At 42.7% G+C, this 24,217-nt stretch overlaps 1 protein-coding gene across 6 annotated transcripts in view; it reads right to left on the bottom strand.

The window, feature by feature from the left end:
- Nucleotides 1-24,217, bottom strand: part of pde4d (phosphodiesterase 4D, cAMP-specific) — a 1,628,454-nt gene that overhangs the window by 230,828 nt on the left and 1,373,409 nt on the right. The window lies entirely within an intron of this gene.

Here is a 24,217-nt window from a genome sequence, read left to right as displayed (position 1 = left end):
GAACAAGGAACAAATATAATAACTATTGTTTAACAGGACATACATTCAATGATCAAAAACTATTTTCATTGATTCAACCTATGGTGATCTGTACCCAATTAGTGCTTACATACTGCTGGAAATAATCATCAAGGAAGACAACAGAACAACAATGCCTTTTTTCCCCTCGAGAATAGGGGAAAGTGGACCATACCCCAACAAAAGCACTGAGGGCTGTGCTTATTAATATCTTTAGAAAAATAACTGATTAAGTTTCAAGATAGAAAGAGGGCTGAACCTCACAATGGTAAGTTTTGATACAGGGTATATAATATTTTATGAAATATGATTGCCCCTGAGCTGCTAGAGCCAAGAAATAGTTTTCCACAGAAAGCAACCACCCACTCAGGCTGAAATATAGGGCCTTAATTTGCTTGTGAATCTAACAGTGTTTCTGTTAGTTAGAATTGCCCTTGCACGTTTAGGTTTCTACAATTTTTTTTGGCAAGTTTCTGAAAGTGTATGCTGATAATTGCACAACGAGAGAAATAGGGCATTTGGGTGAGCAGGACAGGCAATAGCATATCTCCTTAACCAATCAGTTTAAATAATTGTGAAATTAATAATGCAAGGGTTAAGAAGAAAATGCAAATTACAGTGGGTGAAGTACAGAAAAAGAGAGAGGGGAAGAAAGAATGGGTTAAGAAAAAAAGGGAAAGAGATAGAAAGGAAAAAGAAAAGAAAAAATGTTGAATTTTAAAATTCTTTTAAATCCCCAATAACCATTAAACCCTGAAGGAATGGAACTCCACACTTGTAATAGTTAATTTTCAGTGCCAGGGAGGTTGACTGGCAGTAATTAACACATCAGGCAAAATTCAACTTTCTGTGGCACATTTGGTTTGTATCTACTGCACAAGTGCAGCAAATCTATGCCATTCAATATATTTTAACTGTGAGCCAGACAGCAAGGGCTGGATTTTATACTCCCTCATCAGCAGGTTTGAAGGCAGGAAGGCACATAAAAACCGGTGGGTTGCCTTCCCACTGCCTACCTGCCCCCCTGACCTGTCTGAGATTTTACAGGGGACGGGATAGACATTGGGCACCTGCCCGCCCTTGGGTCAATTGAGGCCGTTAAGTGGTCAATTTGTGGCCACTTAAGGGCCATAGCCAACCCCTGCTGGAATTTTACCCACAGTGGGGCAAGGCCCATTCCATGCAAGAACATTGGCAGCTCCAGCTACATGGGTGGTGTTGAGCAAGGAGCAGGCACTTCCTTTGAGGGCTCCCTCAGCCCACTGGAGGCACCACTCATAAGATCACCCCCATTTAATCCTCCCCCGGACTCTTGAACCCAGCCCCCACAAGCCCACACGCCCCCACTCATCCCCTCACTGCATGCCCCAACCCTGGACTTACCTGTCAGTCCTGATCCTCAGCTTTGGCGACTGCCTGTAGTCCCAGAGCTACTGGGACAACAGAGCTGCCAGCTAATTGGATTGACTGGCAGCTCTCTAAGACTGGATTTCCTCTCAAGAAAAGAGCTGAATCTTGCTTTGAAACAATTAATGCTGCTCCCAGTGTTAAGTTTCTACGAGGCAATTTATGGGATCGTGGGAGATTTCCTCCCCTGCTTTTTAGCCAGAGGGACTGTGGACCATGGTGCTCTGTAAAATCCAGCCCCAAGATCCTTTTGTTCAGAATGGCAGAGTGCCTTTAGCCTTGCTTTATTTTGACAAAAATTTTAGCCTAATGTAAATTATGGTTAGTTATATATTTTGCAGTTACAGTATTGCTTCAATACTTGGATGCAAAACATTTGTTCAAGATGTTAAATAAGTTTCATAGGGCAGAATTTTTCCTTCGTCGGGCAGGCGCGCGCCAGACCTGAACGGAAGAAAAATAGTGCACGATGACGTTGGGCGAGCGTCCCAATGTCATCGTGCACCCTCGCAATATTTCATTCAGCAGGCGCGCTGCCGCCTCTTGCACGCACCCGCCGACAATTAAGAGGCCTGTTAAGGCCTTTAATCAATTAATTAAATGGAATTTTTCACTGCCCACCCAACCATTCGGTTGGCGGGCGGATGAATAGGCCAAGCCGCCTTTGCAATTTTTGCGAAACCTCATCCACAGGCGAGATGAGGTTTCAGCTAGTAAGTAAAAAAAAATAAAAACTTTTAAAACTCATTTTAACATAGTCACATGAAGGGACATGTTTTCCTTATTTTTCAATTGTTTATTTTTAACGTTAAAAATCTTCAGCTCCTTGAAGCAGCTCTGTGCCTTCAGGGAGCTTTCATTCAGCGCACCTGCGCGCATGAGCTGACTTCCATGCTCGCCCTTCTCTCCCCCCTCCCTGCACCCAGGTGGCGCTGAGCGTTGCAGCGCACAATTCACGCTGGCTGGCCTATAATTGGCCCGATCACAGGTGGTGGTCAGTTTCGAGGCTGCTCCCTCCCGACGAGGTAAAAATCCTGACTATAGAAATCATGGTACAGCAATGTACCTGCTCTGAAGGGGTAAGCTTAGGGAACATAATAATGTTTTCTTGTTCTGTGCTACTTGCTCTTAACATCATTCAACAGTGGATATAATTAAGGAAAGACAACTGATCTAGCAAGCTAACTATAGAATCTTCTGATACTGAATGGATGCTGCTGATCCTTTCTCAGAAAAAGCAAAAAAACTAAACAAGGTTTTTGGTTGACTAATAGCCTATTTTTCATATCAGAAAAACACTACAGGATTCAAGTGTTGCAGAGAATAAAGTAATGCCAAGTGCAATACTGTTCAAACACTATACAGTGCAGGCACAGTGAAAATAATAAGCTGATATTTGTTTAATGTCAAGGCAGCTTAAAGCACATACATCGTGTGCATTGTATTTTCGGTGTGCTTTCACTTTGTCTGCAATTTTACTTCCTCATGAATCTACATAACTTCTCTGACCAAGTGTCTACCCCCAAGTGTTCTATAATGAGTTACATATAGGAAGTACAAAAGACTGGCCATGCTGTCCGCCTTGTAATTGCAGCTCTCTCTGCATTATAGTTTCCACTTGTCAATTTGGCTAAAACGAGGAATTAAGTATGTGGTGAACTCACATCTTAAAATCCAGGAGCAGAATTTTCTGCCTACCAGGTGGGCGGGCCTGACCCAATCTCCAGGGGATGGGGAGCCGACCCCCGCCGGAGATGCAGGCCCCGCTGCCATTTTGTGTGGGCGGGCCAATTAAGGCCCACCCAGTATGATGTCCACCGGGAAGCGCTATGCGCTTCCTGTGCGGGCGGGGGGGGGTGGAATTCCCCAAAAGCGAAAGTGCGCTCTTTCACGCATGTGCAAGAAAGAGCGCACATCTCCCTGAGGCTAAGTGCTGCCTCAGGGAGATCGCTGACAGTTTTAAAAACATTAAAAATAGAAAAAAAAATCCTTAACATGTCCCCCTCATGTGACAATCTCACATGAGATGAGACATGTTAATAAATTTCACTAAAACTTTATTAAACTTTTTTAAACCCTACATGAAACCTCATCCCGCCAGTGGATGAGGTTTCATGTTTTTTCGATTTGCCACCGGGGCTCCTGGCCTGTCCACCAACCTTAAGGTTGGACGGGCAGGTCCTTTAATTGTTTTAATGATCCTGTCTATGGCCTCAATTTGCCATTGACAGGTCGGCGGGCCCACAGCTGATTTTGCGGGTTCCCCCGGACGTCATCCCGCATCATTTTGTGCGTCGGTGAGCAGGCCCCGCCCCCTGCTTGCCAACAGTAAAATTTAGCCCCAGAAGTAGGTAATTAATAGAGCTCCAACAAAGGAAACATGCTCCAACATATTGCCTTTTCCCTCTCTCTTTAATGTTATATATTCTCTTTATTCCATTTAAAGATACCATACAAAAGAGACAGTCTACCTGCTCCAGGGCCTTTGTCAATGACTCACTAGGAATTGAATGAGGTTGCTCGAAATGAATCGTCCATTAATTTAGTCTCTCTTCCAACCGTCTAACCTCTTGATGAGCTGGCTCACCAAAATGCTGTTTGTCTAGGGAATTGTGAGCCTCCATGCTTCTGCATTTAGATATACCAAGTACAATACACCAACAGACTCCCAACAGGTTCCTTATTTTAGACTCCCTTTTTTCATGTTCCAGGAAATATCAATGCATTCAATATAATCTGTGCCACAAAATAACTTTTGTAGGTATTTTCAGGTTGCATTAGTGATGAAGATCAAACATACTCAAACTGAACTGATTAAAAACTTCCAGATTTACTAGTTAACAACTGACCTGAACTTTGGGATCACATATTTGACACAATAACCTCTTCTACAGCAGACCAAGATGATTGAAGTGTACAGTATAATAGAACCACAAGATTCCCTATACAATGTCAAAGCAGTAAAAACTGAACCAATCACCATCATCCTTCAAATGAATGGGGAGCCTCTAGTCATGGAGGTAGACATGAGGGCATTGACCACAGTGGTGGGATGTTATAGCGTTGATTTTCCAGGCAACTTTTCTTGGTGGACATATTTTTATTTACAAGACAGCAGCAGCAAATACTTGTGTGCATCAAACTCCATAACTAAAGCAGGTATCTCCTCTAGAGGTTCACCGTGCTGTTAACACATTAGTTTATTAAGATCATGTGATCTTACAACACAGGATTATTCTTAAAGTAACAGTTCTACATTTCCCAAAACTATAATTACTACATGGGAGAACACGCATTTATATACCTAAGTGAAGGTACCCAGCCATTGAATCTAGAGCAAACCACGGCTCAGCTGAAGACTTATATTGGACAGTCCATACAGATGAAAGGCATCGCCACAGTATCTGTGTCCTACAGGCAACAGACAGCCCTGCTTTCAATTATCATTGCAACAGATGAAGGACCTAGCCTTCTGGCCCACAACTGGTTAAAAGAAATTAAGCTCAGCTGGTCAGAAATATTTCAAGTGAGGGCAAGAGGAATCCCTGAGCTGTTAAGGAAGCACAACAGTGTACTTCATGATGAATTGGGAAACATAAAAGGCCTACAAGCAAAAATATGTAAGGCCAGATCTGTGCCTTGTGCCCTAAAGGAGAAGGTGGATGCAGAATTGCGCCGCTTAGGGAAGTTAGGAAGTTAGGAATAATCCAGCCAGTCCAATTTTTGGAATCGGCATTGCCCATAGTCCCTGTGATGAAACCAGATAAAACAATTCACATTGTGGAGTCTACAAATTAACCATGAACAAGGCTGCCAATTTAGATAAATATCCTATCCCGAGGGTTGAAGGTTTGTATGTTAAGCTAGCTGGAGGAAAATCCTACAGCAAACCGGACATAGGCCATGCATACCAACAGTTAGTGATGGACAGCACATCTAGAGGGTATGTAACAATCAACACGCACGAGGGCCTGTACCAAGCTACATGCCTACACTTTGGTGTATCATCTGCCTGTGCAATCTTACAAAGGACCATGGAAAGCTGACTACAAGGACTTCCCTGAGTTGTAGTGTACCTGGATGGACAGCCTGATCTCAGGACCAAGGGAAATCGAACATTTGGCCAACCTAGAAGAGATTTTAAGAAGATTTTTGGAAGCTGGTGTATGATTGAAGAAAGAGAAATGTACTTTCCAAGCGAACTGAAGTCACTTACTTGGGTCATTGAGTGGATGCCTAGGGGTTGCTCCCTGTAGAAGAGAAAGCCACGGCAATCAAGGAGGCACCCTCTCCCACCAGTGTCACTGAACTCAAATGTTTTTTGGGCATGATAAATTATTATGGCTGCTTCTTGCCAAACTTGTCAACAGTGTTAGCACCGTTACAATTGTTATTGAAAAAGAACCATCAATGGTCATGGAAGGTGCAACAAGAAGAAGCCTTCGTAAAATTCAGGAGGTTAGTACACTCGTCATGTCTACTAGTACATTATGACCCATCAAAAGAATTAATATTAATCTGTGATGCGTCGCCCTGTGATGTGGGAGTGGTGTTGGTCACACAGGATAGAAGATTGTTCTGAAAGGCCAATAGGCTATATCTCCAGAACCCTCTCTGCAGCCAAGAAGGGTCATTCACAATTTGTAAATGAAGGTTTACCCGTAATATTTGGAGTCAAGAAATTCCATCAGTATCTGCATGGCCGACGTTTCACCATGGTGTCAGATTATAAGCCACCAATGGGTTTATTTAGTAAAGATAAAGCAATTCCACTGATAGCCTCAGCCAGAATTCAAAGATGGGCTTTGATTTTACCAGCATATGAGTACACCTTTATGCACAGTCCAGGTGTGCATAATGTGAACACAGATGCACTCAGTCACCTTCCTTTGCCAGATAGCATTGTACATGCTCCAGTGCCACAAGAAGTTGTACTTGTATTGAATTTCTTGGACTCTTCACTGGTCTGCGCACAGTGAATAAAGAATTGGACAAACCAGGATCCAATTTTGTCAAAAGTCCGAGACGAGGTATTGCAAAGATGGTCGAATGCAGCATGCTTCTACAAAGTTACATCTGATGGCCAGGTATAATCAGTGATATAGAAAAAATGGTTTAACACTGTCTCTAGTGTCAGCAACAACAGAAGTTGCCCGTTTCAACTCTACTGCTTCAGTGGGAGTGGCCTGGTCGACCCTGGGTTAGACTACATACAGACTATGTACGTCCATTTTTAGGTACCATGTTTTTGTTGATCAGCGATGTGGACGGATGTGTATGAGGTTAGATCACCAGCATCGTGTGCAGCTATTGAAAAGCTGCACCACTGTTTTAGTATACATGGGCTACCAGAAGTAATTATTTTGGATAATAGTACTGCTTTCACTAGCATGGAATTCCAAAGATTCATGAGTTTAAATGGAATTAAACATATTAAAACAGCACCAGATAATCCCTCATCAAATGGATGAGCCTGTCACTCTAAACTCAGTGGTGGGGAAACTATTGGAAGCAATTCTGAGGGACAGAATTAATCTACACTTGGAGGGGCAGGGATTAATCAAGGACAGTCAACATGGTTTTGTTAAGGGGTCATGTCTGACCAATTTGATTGAATTTTTCGAAGAGGTGACTGGGTGTGTAGATGCGGGCAATGCATTTGGCGTAGTCCATTGGGACTTCAGCAAGGCCTTTGATAAGGTCTCGCATGGGAGACTTATAACGAAGGTAAGAGCCCATGGGATCCAAGGCAATTTGGCAAATTGGATCCAGAATTGGCTGAGTGGCAGGAAGCAGAGGTTGATGGTCGAGGGGTGCTTTTGTGACTGGATGCCTGTGTCCATTGAGGTTCTACAGGGATCAGTGTTGGGGACCTTGCTGTTTGTGGTATATATAAATGATTTAGACTTGAATGTAGGAGGGTTGATCAGTAAGTTCGCGGATGACACGAAAATTGGTGGGGTGGTAAATAGAGAGGATAGCCTTAGATTACAGGAGATAAGATGGGCTGATCAGTGGCAAATGGAAATTAATCTGGATAAGTGTGACGTGATGCACTTGGGAAGGACTAACAAGGCTTTGGAATACACGATGAATGGCAAGACCCTGGGAAGTACCGAGGATCAGAGGGACCTTGATGTGCATGTCCATTGGTCCTTTAAGGTAGCGGGACAGATAGATAAGGTGGTTAAGAAGGCATATGGGATACTTGCCTTTATTAGCTGAGGCATAGAATATAAGAGCAGGGAGGTTATGCTGGAACTGTATAAAATGCCGGTTAGGCCACAGCTAGAGTATTGCATGCCGTTTTGGAATCCGCATTATAGGAAGGATGTGATTGCACTAAAGAGAATGCAGAGGAGATTTACCAGGATGTTGCCTGGGCTGGAAAGTTTTAGTTATGAGGAGAGATTAGATAGACTGGGGTTATTTTCTTTGGAGCAGAGGAGATTGAGGGGGGATGTGATTGAGGTGTATAAAATTATGAGGGGCATAGGAAGGGTAGACAGGAAGGAACATTTCCCCTTGATGGAGGAGTCAATAACCAGGGGGCATAGATTTAAGGTAAGGGGCAGGAGGTTTAGAGGGGATATGAGGAAGAATTATTTCACCCAAAGGGTGGTGGGAATCTGGAACTCACTGCCTGAAAGGGTTGTAGAGGCAGAAACCCTCCTAACTGTTAAGAAGTATTTGGATGTGCACTTGCGATGCCATGACATACAGGGCTATGGGCCTAGTGCTGGAAAATGGGATTAGAATAGTTAGGTACTTGTTTGACCGGCGCAGACTCAATGGGCTGAAGGGCTTTTTCTGTGCTGTACACTTCTATGACTCTATAATCTTATTGCAGCACACTATATATATTGTAATCACAGGAGTTATAAAAGCTAATGAACAAAATGGTTTTAAAAAATCTCCCTGATCAATGGCTTGAAAGGCCTAAGTTTACAACAGGGCTGTTAGAGAAGATTCTTAAATTGTCAAGTCGACCAGTGGATTGAGGTTCAGGCTCGAGAAGGAATGATCTGACCAGAATTTTTTCATTTTTCTTGTGGCTAAAATTAAAATATAAGGAAATAAAACCAAGTGAAACTGGACAAAAAACAAGTAAAAATAAATTTAAGAACCAAAAAAAGCTCAAAGAAGAGGAAAAAGAGCATCTAAATAACCAGAATCACAGAATTGTTACGGTGCAGAAGGAGGCCATTTGGCTCATTGTGTCTGCACTGGATCTGCAAATGAGCATTATGACTCAGTGCCATTCTCCTGCCTTTTCCACGTAACCCTGCATGCACATTGTTTCTGTTCAAATAATCATCTAATGCCCTCTTGAATGCCTTGATTGAACCTGCCTCCAGGTTCACTCTTCCAGGCGGTGCATTTCAGACCTGAACCACTCGCTGTGTGAAAGTTTTTTCTCACATCGCATTTGCTTCTTTTGCATGATGCTTGAAATCTGTGCCCTCTTGTTCTCAATCCTTTTACGAGCAGGAACAGTTTCTCCCTATCTACTCTGGCTAGCCCCCTCGTGATTTTGAACACCTCTACCAAATCTCCTCTTAGTCTTCTCCTCTCCAATGGAACAATCCCAACCTCTTCAATCTATCTTTGTAACTGAAGTTTCTTATCTTTGGAACCATTTTTGTAAACCTCTTCTGCACTCTCTTCAATGTGTTCACATCCTTCCTAAAGTGTGGTGCCCACAATGCTTCAGCTGAGGTCTAACTGAGGTGTCCTATACAAGTTCAGCATAACCTCCTTGCTCTATGACCCTATTAATAAAGCCTAGAATACTGTGTGGTTTATTAACTGTTCTCTCCACCTGTTCTGCGACCTTTAATGACTTAAGAATGATTTTAAAAATCTTGAATCAAGACTACTGATTTTTCAGTACCTGCATCACTAACACCCAAAATAAATGCTGTTTCCTGAAAATTATGTAACGAACCAAGCACCAGTTGTGCACCTTGAGAAATAAACTCCAAAGTATGCTTAAAATAAGTCAAATATTCAATTTTGTATCACTAAGCTAAAGCCAATCTATCTACGTCAGGAGCTGTGTCAGCATGATGAATTGTGTTCTGCTCTCTGTACAAACATGACATCTGTTTATGGTTAAACCACAATTTGTTATCCTTTTCCTTATGAAAGTCAATTTTTCAGGTTAAACCGACTAAAATCTTGTTCTGCATTTGGAAATTTAGCAAACTGGAAAGGACTGGAAAGTTCACCAGCTGCAAAGGAGTGTCCATTTTACAATTTGTGAAGTGGTGAACAAGTTGAAACAGCACTGGACTCTTTACCTAGTAGTGTGGACCTTTAATGCACCATAATTCATAGAAAAGGCAAAGCAAGTAAGTTCTTCATTAAAACAATCAATATATATGACAGAATGTAAGAAAGAAAATAAAGGAACTAAAGGAAATCAGATAGTCAGAGGGAAAAGCAGCTCATTTTTAAGCCGTTGATTCATAACACATGGAACATTTTGCACTAATTTGTATTACATAAAAATTAATTAATGAGCAAACTGTAATCTAGTGACAATCATTCAGCAAAATCTTCAAATCCTGTAACCTGCAAAGGTCAAAAGGTTATTTAAATGAGATTATGTTGAAGTTGTACAGTAGACATCTGGTGGTCAACCCTGTTCTTCATGCAATCATCTATCATTAGGACACTGTTTAAACAAAAAGATATCCAGTTTGGGCATTCTTTCAGCAGTTGGAGTTTGCTGCAACAACCTGACAGACTTAATGCTGAGCTGAGTCACTGCTACAGAGCGTGAAATTCTAAACATGGCATTAAATATGGTGAACACCAGGCTTGTGGCCATCAGGTAGAGTGGATCCTTGTTGCTGCATAATGCTGCTCCTGCCATTAATGGCTGGAATTGTAACTCCCATTTACTGAGAATGGAAACTCATACTTTGAGCAATGCTGAGGGCAACTAAAAACTGTTCCAGCTTATTAAGGTAGGAGAAAGTAGTGAAAAAAGACAGCATATTTTGAATGACATGAAAGGTAGAGTGTAAGTGCTACTGAGAAGGAAAGAGAAAAAAATAATGCATAGGTGATCGGGAACAGGGAAATACATAGCAATGAAAGAGAGGGTGATAAATGGAGATAGAAACAAAGGAAAAGAATGCTAAGAACAAGCAGTGGAAAAGGGATACAATCTGGAAGTACTACCTTGGGTGGAGTAAGGGAGTGGTGCTTTGGGATGGAAGAGTTGAAAAGTTGGGAATGGTGTGTTGGGTCATGGCAGAAAGGACAATAAATAGGGAAGAAGAGTCCCAGCATCATCTGGAACAGAGCCACACTGCCCACATTAATTCTTAGACGGGGTAAGACAGAGTTCCAGCTTGAACCAGGGATGGTGGGGCAGTGATGTGTGAAAGATTACCCAGTTTCAGAGTCATTGGTTTTGCTGCTTACCTCATGGCACATGTTCTGCCTATTTACAACTTGCTTTTTATAATAAAATGTATGTGGACAGGATTGGAATGACAGAAAGTACAATACTCAATTTTACGACCATTACAGCCTCATTCCAGCCCAAAGTTTAAAATTTGTCGTGCAGAATTTCTCTGAACGGTGTCCAGAGGGAGTAGTGTGCTTTTGTGAACTGAAGAGATGGGAGGATAGATGTGTGAAAGTGACATTGAAATACATTTTGGGTAACTGCTGGTCTGCTTTATCTATTGCAAATTGAGATATCATTGCTTTCTTTATCTGAGATTAAAGATCTGTTATAATGTTCCTGCTAAAAGCTTGCATGTTTCATTACGTTAAATGTGCTATACAAATATATTAAGTTTAAGTATAAAAGCTCTTAAAATGAGTGATAATGCATTATTTTAATTTAAAAATTCCAAACATTTTAGGAGGGATATCCCAGCCTACTCTAGAAATGCAATTTGTTTTTTCAATAAAAGGATTTCCCCGACAGGCCTTCAAAATAATGTTTCTTTGTGTATACCTACAAATTAATAAATAAAGCCCATTTAATTATTTGTTTTTATGTATCAGGGCCATTCTTGAGTTGTTAGTTTTATGGTGGCCCAGTTAGCTTTTTTGAAATTGTTGGTCAACTTTTGCTAGTTTTGTAGGTTTGAATATATGGGGAAAAGCAGTGGAAAATAGAAAATAGGTAGCTCCAACTGAAAAATTAGTACTGGCATAGGCATGATGGGCCAAATGTCCTCCTTCTGTGCTATTGGGGAGATAATTTAACCAGTGTCATCCAGTGGGAAATTGCTGGAATCTGGCCACCCGTCTTACACCTCACCAGGCTTTATGTTCAATTGCATCATTATTGCAATCCCAATTGAGATCAAACTAGGGACTTTTCTGCTACATATGGCTCATTTCCACTCTGGGCCATATCTTTATCAAATGAGTAACTTAGAAGAGAGTTTATAACAAGCATAGAAAGTTCAGAATTTGGGTGCTATGACACACTTAGTAGTGAAATAGCATTGCTATTAGTGTGACAGCCTTAGCTTATGATAGCACTCTCAGCTCTTGACGCTGAAGGTCATGGGTTCAAGCCTGAGATTTGAACACAAATGGCAGGATTTCCCCCCTCACCTGGGGGTGAAAACAGAGGCAGAAAGCTGTGATCATTTTCTATCTCAAAGTTTTTCAAGTTGCTGAGAGGGCGCACCAAGATGGAGGTGCCCTCTTTCTCCCTTATCCACAATGGCAGGCTGCAGCAGCTTCCAAGCTGGAGGGCCTCTTAATGGATAAAATTCATGATGGATGTCTGCTACCAACATGAAGCAGGCTCAGGACACCAAAGCTTGCCCATAATCTTGGCTGGCACTTAAGTGCCTATTGAGGAAAATTGCATTGTCAGGGATGCATCTATATTCCAAATGAGACATTGAACTGAGGTCCCGCTTGCCTTCCAGGTGCACAATTAAAATCCCAAAGCACCATCTCAGAAAAAGCAAGACAGTTGTCCTGGTTGCCTGGCAAACATTTGTCCCTCAGCCAATATCAATTTACCATATTGATGTTTGTAGGGCTTTGATTCATTGCAGCATCGAAAATACCTCAGCATTATACTGAATTGTCAGTTTAGTAAGTGTTCAAATCCTGGGATGTGAGCTCAACCAACAGCCAACTGACTGGGGGATAATAGTGTTAAACTGAACTCAAGTTAACATAAATGGGCTTGACAATTACAGAGATATCGTCACTGCATTTTTTCCCCCAGAAAAGCTAAGTTTGCAAATGGTTACTTTTGAGGTAGAAACAGTAGAATTAGTGCAAAAATTGAAGATTTTGGGTAACAATTTTCCACAATCCATCAGCATCTGAGGTACAGACATCATCATAAAGGGATGGGTGGTTGCCCAGGTCCCATATTGCCAAACTAAAAAAGTAATTAGGCCATTATATAAATAAGAAGCCTCATGCCCATTTCAGGATTCCTACACCAAACTGGTGAGAGAACCTTGGAAAAAGGGTGTAAAAGCCACATGTGCAGCCTATCCCTTATGGTGTTTCATCTGAGTGTATCTAACTTTTAAAAACGTTATCTCTTGTGGGATTGGTGGGAAGTTAATGGGCTAAATAAAGAGCTTGGCTCATTCCCATAGAGGGAGGATTGATACTAATAATAGCAGCTACACCCCAAGGTCAGTCAATGATTGGAGTCCCACAGGAATTGACATTAAAGGCATTTTTCTTCACCATATTTATTATAAATCAGGAGAAGGTCATGGTCCAGCTACAGTTGGAATGCTGTGCCTAGTTTTGGTCCGCTCAGATAGTGTACCATATCAAGATCCTAGGAAAGGGTTATGGGGGGGTACTGCACATGTCATACCTACAGATCAGAAAAGCCATAAAGAGTTGAAACATTTTAATCTTGGAAAAGAGTAGATTTGAGGAAATACAATTGCAACCTTTGAAGTTAAATTGACTTCATCCAGTTAGATAAAGGGAAAATAACTCAAGGCATCATTATAAGCTACATAACCAGAGAAGTAGGTTAGATGTGACAAAGTTCTTCTGTTTGCAGAGTCATCAAACTCCGGTACAAGTTACTGAGACAGATAGTGAAAGCTGATTTTCTGCAAACATTCAAAAAGAGATTGGATGAGTTTCTTTAAGTGGGAGTTTGCTCCCCTTATTGAAGGGAGGTAGGGGAAGGGCTGCGTTAGGTTTTTTTCTTTATTTGTTTTATTGGTGGACGTAGGCGTTCTGACTAGGCCATCATTTATTACCCATCCCTATCTGCCCTTGAGAAGGTTGTGGTGAGCAGCTTTCTTGTACCACTGCAGTCCATGTGTTGTAGGTGCATCCACATTGATGTTAGGGATGGAGTTCCAGGATTTTGACCCAGCGACAGTGGCAATATAGTTCCAAAGCAGGATGGTGAGTGGCCTGGAGGGAAACTTCTAGGTGGTGGTGTTCCTATGTGTCTGCTGCCCTTGTCCTTCTAGATGGTAGCGGTTGTGGGTTTGAAAGGTGCTGTCTCAGGGGCCTTGTTGAGTTCCTGCAGTGCATCTTGTAGATGAGGTGGTTGACCTCAAACAACCATAACCATCTTCCTTTGTGATAGGTATGACTCCAACAAACGAAGAGTTTTCCCCCAATTCCCATTGAGTCGAGTTTTGCCAGGGTTCCCTGATGCTGCATTCAGACATGCCAAGGGCAGTCATTCTCAGCTCACCAAGTGGCCTTTTTTGTCTTTATTCCTATGTGTACATGATTATACATGGACTGCAAATACAATAGCATTGATTGGGTTTAATGGCTCTATCTAGCTCTACTTTTCATGGGGTAAATTTAACCTAAGCCAACTGGAGTAAAACTGAAGGTCAACCTGATCCAGTCAGTTTCCTGCCATGTGCATTAGGTTAATGTGACACCCTATGTTCTTAAAATGAAAAGAATCGTATAATATAATTTTCCAAATTAGCTGAGCAAGTTGATTAATATTGAATTTTTCATGCTTATTATTTTGAAAGAGTTGCAGCTTTAATCAGTTACAAAGACAGCATGATACAGAATAATTCATTATTGGTGGAAGACAAATTGATCAGCCATGTTCAACGTTACTTTGTTAATTGTGAAAGGGCTTTAATGTGCATTGTCTCAGTTTCCTCTATTCAATTGATTTGGGCTCTACACTGTAATTTTACATCCTTTGCAGGAGCCAGAATTGTTATATGTGCTAGAAATTTGCAAAGTCTGAACCAATTAGTTATCTTTTAAACAAAGCCAAGACAGATCTGAGCTCAGGTGAAACAAATATTTTTACAATAGATTCGCCATCACTGAGCAGATTTTGCTCTTACGGCAGCAGCTTAACGCATGGAAATGAAGGCAAGTGAAATATAAACAATTAATTAAGCAGATGTGGCCTCATTCATTCTTAAAGCACTTTCCTGTAAGCCCCTATGAGAATTCTACTTCTGTACTATGTCCCTTAAAGCTTCAGTCATTAGTCATACTAAAATCTATGCTGAACAAACAACAGAACAGAACAACCTTACTGCAGAAAGCTAGGGCATTTTCCTCTGTATCAATAAATGTTTTTCCAAAATGTCTGCAACCAAATATAATCAAGATGTTTTCAGTTCAAGAGGTTTCAGATTGAGGGGCTCAATAATTATCAAATTAAAGTGCAATAAAATCACACTTGATTTTTAAGAACTCTTATTTACATATATCAAAACAACACTTTAATATTACTTGCAATAATGTAACAGGAAAGTTATTTCAGTACGGGGTTTCAATCAACCAAATATATAGTTTTACAATATCAGAGTTTGTAAATATGGTACATGTCTATTTTATGACCAAGTGTATCAAGGGAGCTATAGAAGGTAGTATTGAAGGCTGAGGACGAGCTGGGGCATAATAAGTACATATAGCTGAAACAATGGGAGATCAAATTTAACGTGGACAAGTGTAAGATACTGCACAAAGATGGAAATATAAACAACACACATACGAAAAAACCTGTGTACCGTTGTTGCAAAACTACAGATGAAGCTGAAAGAGACTTTAGAATTTGGGCAGAAGTTTATGCTCCCCAAAGAGCAGGTTGGCAGGTGGTCAGGGTTGTAAAATTAAGCATAATGCAATGAGTGCCTTTCCCAGCGCTCAGCCGTGCATCCCCAACCATACTGTAAATTTACGCACCTTGAGGGATGTATCAGGCATCCCATCTCCGCTTAGACCAATTGACACCATTAAGTGCCAATTCATCGCCACTTAAGGGTTTCTTTCACCGCAGCCACAATTTTTTTGCCAGCATGGGCAGAGGCTAATGAGAAGATTCAATCCTGTAGGTCTCACTCCTCAGGCTATTGGTGGGTATGGGATGGCAGCTTTCCCTAGCAAGGTATTTCCCCACACCCCCCAGGCTTTTCCTTCCCCCCGCCCCCTGAAGTGTGCATCCTTGTGCCCACCCCCTTGACAGGGCCTCTTAGCCAGGACCTGCTGAAACCCCCCCTCCCCATGAAGATCACCGTCAGTGACTGAATGCAGTCCCAGCAGTGATGACTCTCTCGATGCTACCGCTGGGACCATATTGATTGGCTGTCACTTCTCAGAGGCAGGGCTCTCTCTCCAGATGGGAGCAGAAGTTGCACCCTGAGCCAATTAATGCCCTCTTGAGCGTTAAATGGCTGTGCTGCAACCCGTCAGAATGGAGGGGGTGGGTGAAACCCCATCGCAACGTAAAGTTCAAACCTGCGACGGAACATAAAGCATGCCCAACTTGTGCAGAGCATTAAAAGAAAGGCTTGCATTTATATAGCACCTTTCACAACCTCAGGATGTCCCAATGTGCTTTATAGCCTACTTTTGAAGTGTAGTCACTGTTATAATACAGGGCATGTATTATACGTGGTGAAAATGATCAGATAATCTGTTTCAGCGATGTTGATTGAGGGAACAATATAGTTAATTGACCGGTACATCAGGATAACTTCCCTGCTCTCCTTCAAAATAGCATCCACCTGAAAGAATTGGCAGGCCCTCACTTCAATGCCTCACCCTAAAGATGGCACCCAGACAGTACAGCACTTACTCAGTATTGCACTGGGGTGTCAGCCTAGAGTTTTGCAGTCATAGTTGTGGACTGAGACCTGGGCTCCCAATCTTCTTATTCTGAGACAAGGGTGCTACCAACTGAACCACACCAGAAACTTATTTAATGATATCAATAGAATGAGCAACTACATTGCCAATGTGGTTGAATTTGAGTGAAAGGAGGTCATAATTAAACTGCAGTGTTCTGGTCGGATCATATGTTGACTCCTGTGTCCATTTTGGTGCAGGAGGTGCAGTGGTATTGTCACTGGACTGGTAATCTAGAGACCCAGGGTAATGCTCTGGGGATCTGGGTTTGAAACCCACCATGGCAGATGGTGGAATGTGAATTAAATTAAAATCTGTAATTAAAAGTCTGACGATGACAATTGCTGATTGTTGTAAAAACCCATCTGGTTTTTGCCCTGAAGGGAAGGACTGCTAGCCTACATGTGACTCCAGACCCACAGCAATACGATTGACTCTTAAATACCCTCTGAACAAGGGTAATTAGGGACGGGCAATAAATGCTGGCCTAGCCAGTGCTGCCCACATCTCATGAACAAATACAAAAAAATCAATACATGTGCAGGCATTCCAGATCTGCAGTAATGTGGTTGACTCTTAAATACCCTCTGAAATGGCCTAGTAAGACAATCAATTGTATCAAACTGCTAAAAAGCCAATAAAAAGGAATGACACTAGATGGACCACCTGGCATTGACCTAGGTACTGGAAATGACAATGGCAAAGCCAGCCCTATAGACCCTTCAAAGCCCTCCTTACTAACATCTGGGGGCTTGGGCCAAAGCTGGGAGAGCTGTCTCACAGACAAATCAAGCATAGTCATACTCTCAAAATCATACCTTACAGACAATGACTCAGACACCACTATCACCACCCCACTGTCCCATGGCAAGACAGACCCAGCAGAGGTGACAGCACAGTGGTATACAGTCAGGTGGGAGTTCCCCTGGGACTCCTCAACATTGACTCCAGCCCCCATGAAGTCTCATGGCATCAGGTCAAACATGGGCAAGGAAATCTCCTGCTGATTACCACGTAACACTCCGCCTCTCAACTGATGAATCAATGTTCTTTCATGTTGAACACCACTTAGAAGAAGTACTGAGAGTGGCAAGGGCACAGAATGTACTCTGGCTGAGGGGGGCTTCAAGGGGCCATCACCAAGAGTGGCTCGGTAGCACTACCACAGACCGAGTTGGCCAAGTCCTTAAGGACATAGCTGCTAGATTGGGTCTGCAGCAGGTAGTGAGGGAACCAACAAGAGGGAAAAACCTACTTGACCTCATCCTCACCAACCGGTCTCTGGCAGATGCATCTGTCCATAACGATATTGGTAGGAATGACCACCACAGAGTCCTTGCGGAGACAAAGTCTCGTCTTCACATTGAAGAAAACCTCCATCATGTTGTGTGGCACAACCACCATTCTACAATTATCACCAAGCCAGAGGATCAATCCTGGTTCAATAAAGAGTGCAGGAGGGCACGCCAGGAGCAGCACCAGGCATACCTAAAAACGACAGAAGTAAAATACCATGGATGCTGGAAAGCTGAAGCAAAAACAGAAAATGCTGGAAAAACTTAGAAGTTCTGACAGTATCTGTGGAGAGAGAAACAAAATTGACAGCATCTCTGGAGAAAGAAAGAGAGTTAACATTTCAAGTCCGTATGACCCTTCGTCAGAGCAAAAGAGAGGTAAAAATGTGATGAAATTTATACTGTTTAAGCGGGGTGGAGCAGGTGAAGCTAGATGGAAGGCCAGCGATAGGTGGGGGCAAAGGAGAGATTGACAAAAATTTCATGAACAAAAGGACAAAGGGGTGTTAATGGCAGTGGTAAGGGCTAAAAAAGATGTTGATAGTGGCATTAAGGTAAGAAAGCAGAATGTGATAATTGCAGAACAAGGGTAAGCACTAAGTGAAAGAACAACATGGAATAAGTAACAGATGGCCCTTTTGAGGCTGGGGTGGGGGGAGAGGGCGGTGGTGGGGAAAAAGGATCAAAAGTGGGATAAAAAAAGGGGATAAAAAGGTGATAAAACAATGAATAAATGAATAAAAATAGAAATAAGTAGATCAAAAATAAAAGTAAATTTTGAAGAAAGAGATTTAAAAAGGTTAAAGATAGTGAAGAGGGTTCCTGGTCTGAAGCTGTTGAACTCAATGTTAAGACTGGAAGGCTGTAAAGTGCCTAATCAGAAGATGAGGTGCTGTCCCTCCAGTTTGTGTTGAGCTTCACTGGAACATTGAAGCAGGCCAAGAACGGACATGTGGGCATGACAGCAGGGTGGTGTGTTGAAATGGCAAACAACAGGAAGGCCTGGGTCATGCTTGCGGACCGACCAAAGGTGCTCCGCAAAGCAGTTACCCAGTTTGCATTGCAAGTGAAGCGCTGCATCACCTGAAAGGAGTGTTTGGGACCTTGGACAGTGAGGAGGGAGGAGGTAAAGGGGCAGGTGTTGCATCTTCTGTGATAGCATGGAAAGGTGCCGTGAGAGGGGAATGAGGTGTTGGGAGTGATGAAGGAGTGGGCCAGGGTGTCCTGAAGGGAATGGTCCCGATGTAATGCTGATGGTGGGGTAAGGGGAAGGTGTGTTCGGTAATAGCATCATGCTGGAGTTGGTGGAAATGGCGGAGGATGATCCTTTGAATGTGGAGTTTGGTGGGGTGAAAAGTGAGGACGAGGGGGACCCTATCATGGTTCTGGGAGGGAGGGGAAGGTGTGAGGGCAGAGGTGCAGGAGATGGGTCAGAGACAGTAGAGGGCCCTGTCAACCACAGTGGGTGGGAAACCTCGGTTAAGAAGGAAGACATGTCAGAAGCGCCGTTTTGGAAAGTGGCATCATCAGAACTGATGGAAACAATGGTTTGATGTTCAGTGGTGGGGCCGTGGTCCAGGGGGAGGGAGGAAGAAATGTCTTGAGAGTCAGTGTTCAGCCTCTGCGGTCAGCATGCCAGACAACAACAGCACCACCCTTGTCAGCAGGCTTGATAACAAAGTCAGGGTTGGATCTCAGAGAACGGAGTGTGACAAGTTCAGAAGGAGACAGGTTAGAGTGGGTGAGAGGAGCAGAGAAATTGATATGGCCGACGTCATGCCGACAGTTCTCAATGAAAAGATCAAGAGCAGGTAAGGGGCCAAAAGGAGGGGTCGAGGTGGGGGGAGAATACTGGGGGCAGGTGAAAGGATTCATGGAATGGGGGAGGACTCCTGCCCAAAGAAGTGAGCATGGAGACGAAGGCAGTGGAAGGAGAGTTCAGCATCGTGCCGAGCCTGAAATTAATTGAGTTAAGGGCGTAAGGGTCTGAAACTGAGTCCTTTGCTGAGTACTGAACATTCAGCATCAGAGGGGAAGGTCAAAGGAATGGTAAATACACAGCAGGGGCTGGGATGAGAATAAAGGATGGGACCAGAGGGAATGGAATGGGTAGAGGGTCCAGGATGGGTGTTGGTATCAATAAGTTGTTGGAGCTTGGGTAACTTATTTTTATTTTTATTTATTTCTATTTTTATTAATTTATTTTATCCCTCTTTTTAGTCCTCCTTTTTTTCCCACTTCCTATCCTTTTTCCCCACCACCCCACCTCCAAAAGGGCCACATGTTACTTGTTCCATGTTGTTCTTTCACAGATTGCTTACCCTTGTCCTGCTATTATCATATTCTGCATTCTTACCTTTATGCCGCTATCAGCACCTTTTTTAGCCCTTACCACTACCAGCAAAACTCCCTTTGTCCTTTTGTGCATGAAATCTTTGTTGATCTCTCCTTTGCACCCCTCCACCCCACCTATCGCTGGCCTTCCATCCAGCTTCACCTGCTCCAGCCTGCTTAAACAGTATAAATTTCATCACACTTCTACTTCTCTTTAGCTCTGAAGAAGGTTTATATGGACTCAAAATGTTAACTCTGTTTTTCTCTCCACAGATGCTGTCAACTCTGTTTCCCTCATCACAGATGCGATCAGACCTGTTGAGTTTTTCCAGCATTTTCTGTTTTTACACCTAAAAATGAGATGTCAACCTAGTGAGACTACAGCACAGGACTATTAATGTGCCAAACAGCATATCAGCAAGTGACGGACAGAGCTAAGCGATTCCACAACCAATGGACCAGATCTAAGCTCTGCAGTACTGCCACATCCAGTTGTGAACGGTGGTGGACAGTTAAACAACTCACTGGTGGAGGAGGCTCCACAAATAGCCCCATCCTCAATGATGGAGGAGCCCAGCAGATCAGTGCTAAAGGTAAGGCTGAAGCATTTGCAACAACCTTCAGCCAGAAGTGCCAAGTGGATGATCCATCTTGGCCTCCTCCGGAGGTCCCCAGCATCAAAGATGCCAGTCTTCAGCCAAGTTGATTCACTCTACATGATATTAAGAATTGGCTGAGGGTACTGAATGCTGCAAAAGGCTATGGGCACTGACAATATTCCAGCAATAGTACTGAAGGCGTGTGCTCAAGAACTTGCTGTGCCCATAGCCAAGCTGTTTCAGTATTGCTACAACATTGGCATCTACCCAGCAATGTGGAAAATTGCCCAGGTATATCCTGTACACAAAAAGCAGGACAAATCCAATCCAGCCAGCTACCGCCCCATCAGTCTATTCTCCATCATCAGTAAAGTGACAGAAAGGGTTATCAATAACGCTATCAAATGACACTTAATTAGCAATGACCTGCTCACTGATGCTCCGTTTGGGTTCCGCCAGGGTCACTCAACTCCTGACCTCATTGCTTACTTGGTTCAAATATGGACAGAAGAGCTGAACGCAAGAGGTGAGGTAAGAATATCTGCCTTGATATCAAGGCAGCATTTGTGAGTGCGGCATCAAAGAGCCTTAGCAAAACTGGAGTCAATGGGATTCAGGGGGAATACTCTCCGCTGGCTGGAGTCATACCCAGCACAAAAGGTGGCTGTGGTTGTTGGAGGTCAGTCATCTCAGTCCCAGGACATCACTGCAGAAGTTCCTCAGGTAGTGAACGAGGCCCAACTATCTTCAGTTGCTTCATCAATAACCTTCCTTCTGTCAGAAGTGGGAAGGTTCACTGACGATTGCACAATATTCCACACCATTCACAACTCCTCAGATGCTGAAGCAGTCCATGCCCAAATGCAGCAAGATCTGGACAATATCTGGACTTGGGCTGACAAGTGGCAAGTAACATTTGCACCAAACAAGTGCCATGCAATGAACATCTCCAACAAGAGAGAATCTAACCATTTCTCCTTGCCATCGCTGAATCTCTCATTATCAACATCCTGGGGGCTACCATGGACCAGAAACTGAACTGGACTAGTCACATAAATACGGTGGATACAAGGGCAGGTCAGACCTAGGGATCCTGCAGCGAGTAACTCACCTCCTGACTCCCCAAAGCCTGTCCACCATCTACAATGCATAAGTCAGGAGTGTGATGGAATGCTCTCCGCTTACCTGGATGAATGCAGCTCCAACAACACACAAGAAGCTTGACCATCTAGAACAAAGCAGCCTGCTTAATCAGCACAAATTCCACAGACGTACAGTAGCAGCAGGGTGCATTATCTACAAAATGCACTGCAGAAATTCACCAAGGCTCCTTAGGCAACATTTCCCAAAACCACAACCGCTACCATCTAGAAGGACAAGGACAGCAGATACATGGGAACACTACCAGCTGGAAGTTCCCCTCCAAGCCACTCACCATCCTGATTTGGAAATATATCGCTGTTCCTTCACTGGCACTGGGTCAAACTCCTGGAACTCCCTCCCTAACACCACTGTGGGTGTACCTACACCACAGGGACTGCAATGGTTCAAGAAGGCAGCTCACCACCACCTTCTCAAGGATAATAATAGATGGGCAATAAACACTGGCCTAGGCATGAAATGCCCAGCTCCAATAAATGAATAAAAAAAAAGAGAACTTTCAGCTGCTGGAGGCAGTGCAGAAAAGAACACCAGGTTCTTAGCGCTCCAATGTTATAGGTGTGAATAATTAGCAATGTGTAGAGAGACTTAGGCTTTTCGACCTGGAAATGTGGATCTAAGAAGTGATCTTATAGACATATTGGTAAATCTGGAATTGTACAGTAAATTGCAAGAGTAGGACAAGAGTACACAGATTGAAACAAGAAAAATTCAAATTTAGGACCAACATCAACATATCTGGTTCATAGCGTGTTCAACACATATAGTTCAACACAGATAATAGATTCCCAAACAGACAAATGAATAAATAAAATTTGGAATCATTCACAAGACAATTAGATGCTGCAACAGAAGGAATGTAGTGTGATTCTGGTGGATGAATTAAGATGAGCCAATTGGCCTCCCTCAACCATAATTACCTTGAGAAGAGAACTTTTTAAAAAAGATTGAACTTGATCTTGACTGTCCTAATGGCTAACACACAGCTTTTGGCAAGACAAAGCTAAATATTTATGTGTAATCATTCTAAATTTTGTGTTTACATCTGTTGAGAAATGCTGGTTTGTATGATGTCAATGCCAGCAATCATCCTCAAGGGACTGCTGCTTCATATTTATCAAGCAATGAGTATTCACATATTGATATACATCTCTGGAGCTATAACAAAAGGGAAGCTACTCACAAATGTTTCAGTATTTGTGGGTTAACCGAGAAACAAAAATATTAACAGAGCTTGCATACCTCAGGGAAGCATCTCCGCATGTAACGGCAGATAAAGATAACTGATTCTTAAATATTTTATTTCAAACAAACTGACATCCTGTAAATAGCTGGATTATGTTAATTTGTTCTGAGATTTCCTCCCATGGGGAATTAGGGTACTGCTGTTTTTAATGATATGATTACCTTTGTCTTGGACAATGAGGCTGTGTGCACATTAGGTGTAGCATTGATCTTATGTTTGAATTTCACAGAATAGAGCAGAGGGGAACAATTAGAATGATCCCCAATATAAAAGAAAATGACAGTAACAGAACAGTAGAGAAGTGTAAGATCTACAAGATTGGTTATCTGGCTCTTCATTGAGGTTTATGAGGTATTAAATATTAACTCAAGATAACAGCACATAAGACAAAAATTAGAAATAGTAAAAAGCCAATTCTAAATAAATCTTCAAAAAATTTCAAAAGATTATAAACATTTAAAATAATCTAACACAAAGTAACAGCAGGAGACAATGGCATAGTGGTAATATCACTGGACTAGTAATCCAAAGGCCCAGGCTCTAGGGACATGGGTTGAAATGGCAGCCGGTGGGATTTAATTTTAATTAATACATTAGAATTGAAAGCTAGGGCAGGATTTTTGGGCACGGGAGCAGCAGGTGGGTCCGGGAGGAGCCGGGAAATGGTCCGTGATCAGCCCCCAACTGCGATTTCATGCTGGCTGGCCAATTAACGACCAGCCAGCATAAAACGCGTACTGAGAAGCTCAGCGTTGCAGGGGTGGGAGCGGGAGCATTGCAAGCGCAAAAGTCTGCGCATGCATGGGGGAGCGCGCAGTGAAAGCTTCCTGAAGGCAGGGAGCTGCCTCAGGAAGCTGAGCAATTTTAAAATCAACAATAAGGATTTTTAAAATCTGAAAAAAATGTCCCGACATGGGTCTCACTCACAATAACATCAGCAGAATAAAAATTCTGCCCAAAAATTCATATATATTTTCTATTTAATTGTGGAAAACTCATTCTGCACATGGATGAGGCTTGCTAAAAAATCAAAAGGTTGCCTGGCCGAT

The sequence above is a fragment of the Carcharodon carcharias genome, chromosome 1, assembly GCF_017639515.1.
Source record: "Carcharodon carcharias isolate sCarCar2 chromosome 1, sCarCar2.pri, whole genome shotgun sequence".
NCBI lineage: Eukaryota > Metazoa > Chordata > Chondrichthyes > Lamniformes > Lamnidae > Carcharodon > Carcharodon carcharias.
The sequence above is the reverse complement of the archived record's forward strand: the minus strand, read 5'-3'. Positions and strand labels throughout refer to the sequence as shown.